Source organism: Lycorma delicatula, chromosome 7 (genome assembly GCF_047948215.1).
Source record: "Lycorma delicatula isolate Av1 chromosome 7, ASM4794821v1, whole genome shotgun sequence".
Classification (NCBI taxonomy): Eukaryota; Metazoa; Arthropoda; class Insecta; order Hemiptera; family Fulgoridae; genus Lycorma; species Lycorma delicatula.
This window is the reverse complement of record NC_134461.1, coordinates 143,849,487-143,858,720: the sequence shown is the minus strand read 5'-3', so window position 1 is coordinate 143,858,720 and position 9,234 is coordinate 143,849,487. Positions and strand designations below refer to the sequence as shown.

At 28.4% G+C, this 9,234-nt stretch overlaps 1 long non-coding RNA gene across 1 annotated transcript; it reads left to right on the top strand.

Moving 5' to 3' along the window:
- The first annotated feature begins 320 nt into the window (after positions 1 to 320).
- LOC142328169 (uncharacterized) lies at positions 321 to 7,457 on the top strand. The gene is made up of 3 exons (XR_012757209.1): positions 321 to 485; positions 2,094 to 2,469; positions 7,225 to 7,457. It is a non-coding gene; the product is annotated as an uncharacterized LOC142328169 (long non-coding RNA).
- Positions 7,458 to 9,234: the final 1,777 nt, after the last annotated feature.

The window sequence follows — 9,234 nt, the reverse complement described above, 5'->3', positions numbered from 1 at the left end:
TCCCACATCCCTAACAATTTGTTTTACATATTCCAAACGTGGCCTGCCTACACAATTTTTCCCTTCTACCTGTCCTTCCAAAATTAAAGCGACTATTCCAGGATGCCTTAGTATGTGGCCCATAAGTCTGTCTCTTCTTTTAACTATATTTTTCCAAATGCTTCTTTCTTCATCTATTTGCCGCAATACCTCCTCATTTGTCACTTTATCCACCCATCTGATTTTTAACATTCTCCTATAGCACCACATTTCAAAAGCTTCTAACCTTTTCTTCTCAGATACTCCGATTGTCCAAGTTTCACTTCCATATAAAGCGACACTCCAAACATACACTTTCAAAAATCTTTTCCTGACATTTAAATTAATTTTTGATGTAAACAACTTAGTTTAGTGAATGTGATGTTTAAATGAAAACTATCGTTAGCATTCGTATACTGAAATATTTCTTTTCACAGATAATAGCAGGAAATTATGCGATTCTTCCTGTAGGTAAACTTTGATGCAGTGTTAACAGTAACGTTATTCGATTAAGATTAGATTATTTTTTTAAAGGTACAATTGACTGGTGTTTTGGTGTTGTTTTTTTTTTTAAGGTACAGAATTATTATCTTTTAAGCCCAAGTTGTGTGCTTTTACGGCAGTTCCTGAATCACAATTTTAGTAGTTTTACAAGCAGAGCTGAATAGAAACAATCCACAATTTTAAACTTCGATCTTTTTCACTAGTAGAAATTTATTAATTCATAAATAATCTACAAAAAATATTTATATTAGATGGAAAGTTTATAGATCTTATTTAAAAATGATAACTATATCATTGCAGATAATGTTAGTCAAATATAAAGGCATATTTATCTAATTTTTTTGTGGTATGTTTCATTATATATTTTTCGAGTTCATTCAGTGTGGCGGTACTGTAGTGAGCCTAACACCTTTTAAGTAATCTGTTGAAAAAAGTCTTGAGGTAAAGTGTCAAGAAAACTAATTTTACTTGTCAGTAATGCAATAATGATGAGTGACATCAAGCTTGATGTTATTTTTATGTTGTTTGAAGAAACAAATTACATACAGCAGCCAGCTAGTTACTTGTTTGCACTGTGGAGTATTAGTCCATTACTGCTGAAAATTTCATTCTTTTGATTAGAGAATTAATTCAGTTGTATTATTATCATTAAATTTTGGGGAAAAAATTTATTTAAATGTCCATGTAACAATTGGTTTACACATTTCTGTATTTTCTTGGTGATTTCAGAAATAAAGCCCAGTTATGAAGGCAAAACACACAGAACTTTAAAAACTTTGGATAATGCAAAAACTGTTTATAAAGATCACATATTTTCAATTGTTGTCATAATTATTTTAGTTATACTTACCAATTGGATTATAAAATAAAAATGTGCATAAGAACAAAATGAATTCTGTGTCATTTTGTAAGTAGACTATAGCAGCTCTCTTCTCAGTTGTTTTACTTGCCAGTTATTTTATTGTCTGAATGGAAATATAACACTGGCAGTTTATTAAAATGCCTACAAGATTAATTTAAAAGTAAACATACTAGAACTTAATATGAGGAAGCTGACTTTTTTTGTTCTTAAGTATCTTCAAAAAAATTTAATTTAGAATACTGTATTTATTTTTTAAAACTTCATATCAATACTAAATTTTAAAACATTTAACAACTTAAATATCCTGTAAACACTTTACCTTGGTAGGTTCGGATCCACAGCATTATCACTTTGGATCTTCATATAGTCTGGTGATTACATTTAATACTAGTGCAATAATATCTTCTGTTCATTACTTATTTATGAATGTAGTGGTTTTGTATCAACAAGAGAACTTTCATGAAACTAATATCCATATGAATATTTTATAAGAAAGCTTCACATTCATCAGTTTCCCATGATTTTTTCTTTGTCATTTCAGAGAAATGATGGTAAGTTGTTTAGTTATTTATGGAGGCTATTTATCCATTATGTTATATTATATGCAATGTAAATATAAGATTAAGTATTGATTTGTATAAAATATTTATTGTTTCTCACTGATGTAACTTTACAATGTAATATATTAGTGATTACTTTTGTTTTGCAGATATTAATTTTTTTTTACATTCTTGGTACTATAAGTGATTTATATGTAGAAAAATGGGAGATAAACCTTCATCTGGTGTGAAAACGGACTGTGAAAGGTTGTTGAAACACTTTGCAAGTACTGGTAGTTTGTTATATAAAGATTTTGTTAAAGAATGGCAAAAGATTTTAGTTAATTTGATGATGGAGAGAAGTGTATAAAGTAAAAACTGCAGATGAAGGTAAATAATTATATAAAACAGAAATCTGAGGATGTAGGATATAGTAAATAAATCAAGATTAAAAGATTCGTACAGAACGGAAAGGAATTGAGAATTGCAGTAAACCAAGAAATGGGCAAATACTTATACTTACATCATACTGCAATAATACTTTACGTAAGTATAGATATTCAAACAGAATTATAAGTATTTATTCTTAAAATAACGAAATAGATTTAACTTCTAAGAGTATGTATTTCAGGGCAATGATTAACTATGTGTTTCCATGAAAAAGGTTATTAGATTGATATCTTGTTGAAATAATTGCGTTTCAATATTGTTCATTCTCATTCGTGTCTCTTAATTATTATTTGATGTAGATTTCTATACCTGCATGATAAATCGAGGTAATCACAGCTAATATGGACTTCCTTCACTCAGGTGTGAGAGAATGAATTATTGTCATTGCCTCAAAAATTTGCTACATCTATTTACTTTGCTAATCATCTTTTTTTTTACCTACTGTGATATTTTTGTCAGTTGTTTATATTTCCTTGTGAAAGTGTTTACTGAATATCAAGGTAAAGTCATGTTTTACATAATTTCAGCAAAATCTTGTCTAAGTTTGTTCCAAGACATTCCATTTTTCATCCTATAGATTAAAAAAGACATTCCATTTTTCATCCTATAGATTAAAATTTTCCAATCTCTTTTTCATATCAAAAACATCCTCTGGATAGATGGCATCTCAAGTAATAAGCCTGTTACAACACAAATTGATTTGCTATTTTTTCTTATCTTAACTGAATATTGTTTACCTTAAAAGCCATCCATCTATGTTTTATTCTAATTTGCAGACAAGTTCAGACTGAAAACATAATTTTTTTTTTTTAGAATGAAAACAATTCATAAAATATTTTCATTCTTCTGAAATGTAACATAGATGATTTCATCAAAATTCTTATCACTCAAGCTAGTAGTTAAACCTTAATATTCTTTTGACCTTCAGAAAATGTCATTTGATGGCTAGCAGACATGAAAGTTTTTAAAAGCTTAACGAAAAAAAAATTTCATAAAGATGTAAAACTAAAAATAAAAATAATTAAGACAAAAATTAAAAGTTGTTGCATATTTATGCGTTGTTTTGTCAGTTTACAACTAAATAATTTTGTAAAAATAACTATGAAAATTATTATAGCAGGATTTTATTTGTTTTTATGGCTTTACTCCATGAAAAATGACCCAGCTAAATGCCAAAAAGTACAGTTGAAATAGAATCAGTAGATTCAGTCATTAAATGTAGTACTGTAAATCAGCATATTCAGTTAGCAGATATGTCTGTCATTCTTATACTTTGAGAATTGAAATTTATATATTAGATTTATCCACTGTTATTGTTTGTATTTGTGATAAGGTGTTCATTTTATCTCATCTGTCAGGTTTATAGACTTCAGTCTAACACATTAATAAGAGTAAACATTGTTTCTCAATTTTTAGTCATGAATAAGATGGAAAACCACTGAATATAACCTGATGGTCAAACAACATTTAAAATGTCTCGAAGAATACCATCCTGGAAAATGAAGGGTTTGAAGTAAGGCCAAATTTAAATAGCATTAGCCGTATAAAATAAACTGGTTCCTATAGATCATCAGAGTTAACAAAATTTTTGAACTGTTGAGATTTATCGGTGGATAATGATACAATAATATAAAATGTTGCTTTACATTTAAATGTTTAAGTAGTATGAAACTATATCATAGTCATTCATTTGAATTGTACAAAAACATGTGTAAAATCTACTTCTGTAATGCAACACAGTAATGATTTTCATAACATTTCATTCTGATGTGAGAAACCAATAAGTTTTTTTTGGTTGGGTAAAGGAGAACAACTATTTGAATCATTAAAAGCAATTTTCTTCTGACATTTTTGGGCTAGAATGTCCAATATGGGCTTATTTTAAGGCTGATGAAATACTTTCCATACGACATGCATTTTCATTTTTTTTCAATATTTACCATAATAATTTCCAATGATTGGTTTTCACATTATCCACAGCTTCAATTGGTATTAAATTCTATATCTATTACATTAAAACATATATTTTAATAATTTGTCATTTTTATTTGAAGTTATGTTTTCTATTCTGAATGATATTATGAGTGTATGTGTAAGTTTTCCTGTTCAGTACTGGAATTATATACATATATATATTTAAATTACATATATATATATATATATATTTATTGTATAATTTTTTTATTTTTCATAATGTTGGCTGGCAGTCAAAACCTGCTAAATTGTTTCACTAGGAAGCTAAAAGTTATCCTCATTATTAATTCATAATTTTTCAAATATTATTAAGTTGTAGTGGTCTCAAATATTATAAAACCATGATAGTAGCCATATTTTCTTTGTAAATAAAACTTAGCAGATTTTGCAATGGCACCTAAAGCAGACATAACAGTTTTTTCAAATGCTGAAGGAAATTTAGCCAATAAAAGATCATAATAACAGTAAAATTTTTTATTGTTAAAAATTACAAGTTTTATAAAGAAGAAAATTGCATACTCGTATAATAACTTTTTAAACATTTCTTCTTAACTTCACTGTTCGTACCAAAGTTAATATACCAAACGCACATCAAAAACTTCGATTAAACAAAATAAAAAAAATTATAAAAATTAAAGAAAAGAATAATAGAAAAAATACTAAAAACAGAGGTAGCAGAACTTGCAAAAATATGAGAATTTGAACTCCTTGAATATAATTATTACTCATGATTTAAGCTGTCATAAAATGAATTGTAATCGGTTGGAATGAACAATTTAAACTGTTGAAAGATGGTTGTACTTTTGTTCATAACTTTTCTAGTCTTGTGAGTATAATGCTTTCAGAAACTTTGTATTTTCTTCTCCAAATTTGCTGAAATGCCTAGGAAGAGGTTTCCACTCACATATTTTAATTTATAATAAATTCCATCAGAACTGTATCACATAGATCTGATATCAGTTATGTTTGGATCTCCTGCACTACATCCTGGCCAAATAGACAATACATAATTTAATCCTGACCTTTCCCACAAAATTTTTGAATAATTACAATATTCAGCTTTTGACTCTGATGAATAAAAAAACATTAGATAATGTCAAATTCCTATTCTGATAGGGGCAACCATCAGTAAATAAGATGACGGTTTCACCTGATTTTACACAAGTCTTTTAAAAAATAAAATTGCAAACAACAAAAGAAAATTCTTGGGAGATGATACCACCTTCTGATTCATGTCATAAGTAGCAGTCCTTTTTTTGTAACTATAAAATGTAAAATTATCCACACAGAGTTTGTTTGTAATAAATAGCTGAAATTTTAAGGTTTGATTCCATAAGCACTTTTCCTAAATCCATTGTGAACACATTAACCCCTTCATTACTCAATTATCTTGTTCCTTCTCTTTCCTAGCATCCCTTTTATTTTTTATGTAATTATTATAATCCTCTTTAGTTGTGTTTATAACTGGTGTACAGATGACACTGGTCTTTTTTCACAGATACATGACAAATCTAAACTTTTTCAATATTTGTCCAACCGTCTTGAATCTAAAAGTTGTTCTTTCTTGTGAATACATTTCTTTATATTTGAACAATTCCACTTTTGAGTTTCAAACTGTTTCAAAGTATATTTTCTCAGTATCATGACAGCAATAATGGGATTCCATTTTGAAAGGTCATAACTAAAAATCTGAGGGTGATGAAACTGCTTTCAGTTTTAAGATTCAGCATAAAAAATAAATTTTAATTCACCTACTTTTACCTCAATTCCAATTTTTATTTTTAATTATTAAATTAATAATTATTATTTTTATTTTAAATTAAGTTATTCTGTTTTATTTTGAAAAACTGATAAATAATAATGTTTTATGACGAGGGGAAAATTTGTTTTGCCTACAGTAAAAAAAAAAAAATCAGAAACAAGTTGAACATAAATCCCCTTTTGATATTTTGTCAGTGTGTTGGCAATAAATGTTAAAACAGGACCATTTGTTTAAAAAACATTACAGTTTTAACATCAGGATCAAACTTTGTAAATCACCTATTACAGGTTCAAAATTAATGAACAAAGATATTAACCATAACAGGAAATTTAACATATAGCATTTTATTGTAATTGCAAATATGATGGAACAGAATGAAGTTTAAAAATGCACTAAATTTGACTTTGACAAATGCAACATATTATATGAACTGACATAATGCGGACTAAATAAACTATTTGACTACATATTATACTTAAGATAGATAACATCACAATAGTGGTGACTTTTCTTTATTTTTCTTTGACTTTCATTTTTATTATTTAAATTCATTCTATCACCTTCTATGACGTCAAAGATTTATTTTTTGTTTAGAGTTCACTAAGCTCAAAAAAGAAACTAATGTCAACATGCAAATTCTGTATTTATTACCAAGAAAATGATTATTTATTTTACATTCCTGTTATAAATTTTCAACTCTATTTTTCACAAAAACAAGTTTTTTTAAGTGCAGCTAAAACGATTATAATAAAATGTTAAGTGGAATTTGTTTGATTTTTACTGTCTCTTAATAAATTAGCTGAGTTACAAAACTGAATTACTCTTAATCATTCAATCTTGTATTTATCAATGCAAGACAGTCCCAAATTGAATGATGTTAATATATGTTTGATTAAAAGTAAATTTTGTTTTTTTTTAAATGGATTTGAATTAGATGTTTGTTATTTTTTCTTTTGTGATCCCTAGTTCTAATCTTGCCAAGACCTAGCATCCTTTTATCTGTCATTTAAATCCATTTTATCTTTCTTGTCGAATTTGTGTGTAGTATGTCAGCCTATCATAATACAGAACTTTATTAAATGATTCTTCTTAATATTTTATTATTTTTTTTACAGGATTTAAAGGATGTATGATATTCAAGAAGTAACAATTAAAATTCAGCAAATTTTATTGTTTAAAAGCTAATTAAATGTATAAATAATATACAGTGAATGTATCACCAATAGTAAAATATGCCTTTAATACTGCAGCATATTATAGACATAAAACATTGTAAGCTGTTCTGACCAAGGTTTTTCCACGGTTTCCCTTGGTCCAATAGGGTAAATGCCAGAACAGTTAGTTTTATTTTCCGTGGCTTAATGAACTTTATTATATTTGAAACAATAAAAATTATTAAATATTTAAATAATTGTTTTTTGTGTATTTTATTACCTTAATCCGAAACTGTTAGTTGTTAATGTTTATATATTATATATATTTCTGCTGTTTTAATAGAAAAATGAGCTCAAATTATTGTCAGACTGATACAAAATCTTGCTGCTCTGATCAAAATTTTACCGTGGTTTCCCTTGATCTATCCAGCTAAATTGTGTAAGAATTCCTTTTTTATCAGTGTAGTGATATATTAGAAAATAGTTATGGTGCTAGAAAAAAAAAATTTGTGATGTTGCTATAATTATTTTATTTTACATAATCCTAAATCTTCAACTAACTAGTCCATGTATGTCTACAGCCTCGGCATGTTGATATGAACTAGCTCAACTTTTTTTTTTGTCTTCAGTCATTTGACTGGCTTGATGCAGCTCTCCAAGATTCCCTTTCTAGTGCTAGTCGTTTCATTTCAGTATACCCTCTACATCCTACATCCCTAACAATTTGTTTTACATATTCCAAACGTGGCCTGCCTACACAATTTTTTCCTTCTACCTGTCCTTCCAATATTAAAGCGACTATTCCAGGATGCCTTAGTATGTGGCCTATAAGTCTGTCTCTTCTTTTGGCTAAATTTTTCCAAACGCTTCTTTCTTCATCTATTTGCCGCAATACCTCTTCATTTGTCACTTTATCCACCCATCTGATTTTTAACATTCTCCTATAGCACCACATTTCAAAAGCTTCTAATCTTTTCTTCTCAGATACTCCGATCGTCCAAGTTTCACTTCCATATAAAGCGACACTCCAAACATATACTTTCAAAAATCATTTCCTGACATTTAAATTAATTTTTGATGTAAACAAATTATATTTCATGCTGAAGGCTCGTTTAGCTTGTGCTATTCGGCATTTTATATCGCTCCTGCTTCGTCCATCTTTAGTAATTCTACTTCCCAAATAACAAAATTCTTCTACCTCCATAATCTTTTCTCCTCCTATTTTCACATTCAGCGGTCCATCTTTGTTATTTCTACTACATTTCATTACTTTTGTTTTGTTCTTGTTTATTTTCATGCGATAGTTCTTGCGTAGGACTTCATCTATGCCGTATATTGTTTCTTCTAAATCCTTTTTACTCTCGGCTAGAATTACTATATCATCAGCAAATCGTAGCATCTTTATCTTTTCACCTTGTGCTGTTACACCGAATCTAAATTGTTCTTTAACATCATTAACTGCTAGTTCCATGTAAAGATTAAAAAGTAACGGAGATAGGGAACATCCTTGCCGGACTCCCTTTCTTATTACGGCTTCTTTCTTATGTTCTTCAATTATTACTGTTGCTGTTTGATTCCTGTACATGTTAGCAATTGCTCTTCTATCTCTGTATTTTAACCCTAATTTTTTAAAATGCTGAACATTTTATTCCAGTCTACGTTATCAAATGCCTTTTTTAGGTCTATAAACGCCAAGTATGTTGGTTTGTTTTTCTTTAATCTTCCTTCTACTATTAATCTGAGGCCTAAAATTGCTTCCCTTGTCCCTATACTTTTCCCGAAACCAAATCGGTCTTCTCCTAACACTTCTTCCACTCTCCTCTCAATTCTTCTGTATAAAATTCTAGTTAAGATTTTTGATGCATGACTAGTTAAACTAATTGTTCTGTATTCTTCACATTTATCTGCCCCTGCTTTCTTTGGTATCATGACTATAACACTTTTTTTGAAGTCTGACGGAAATTCCCCTTT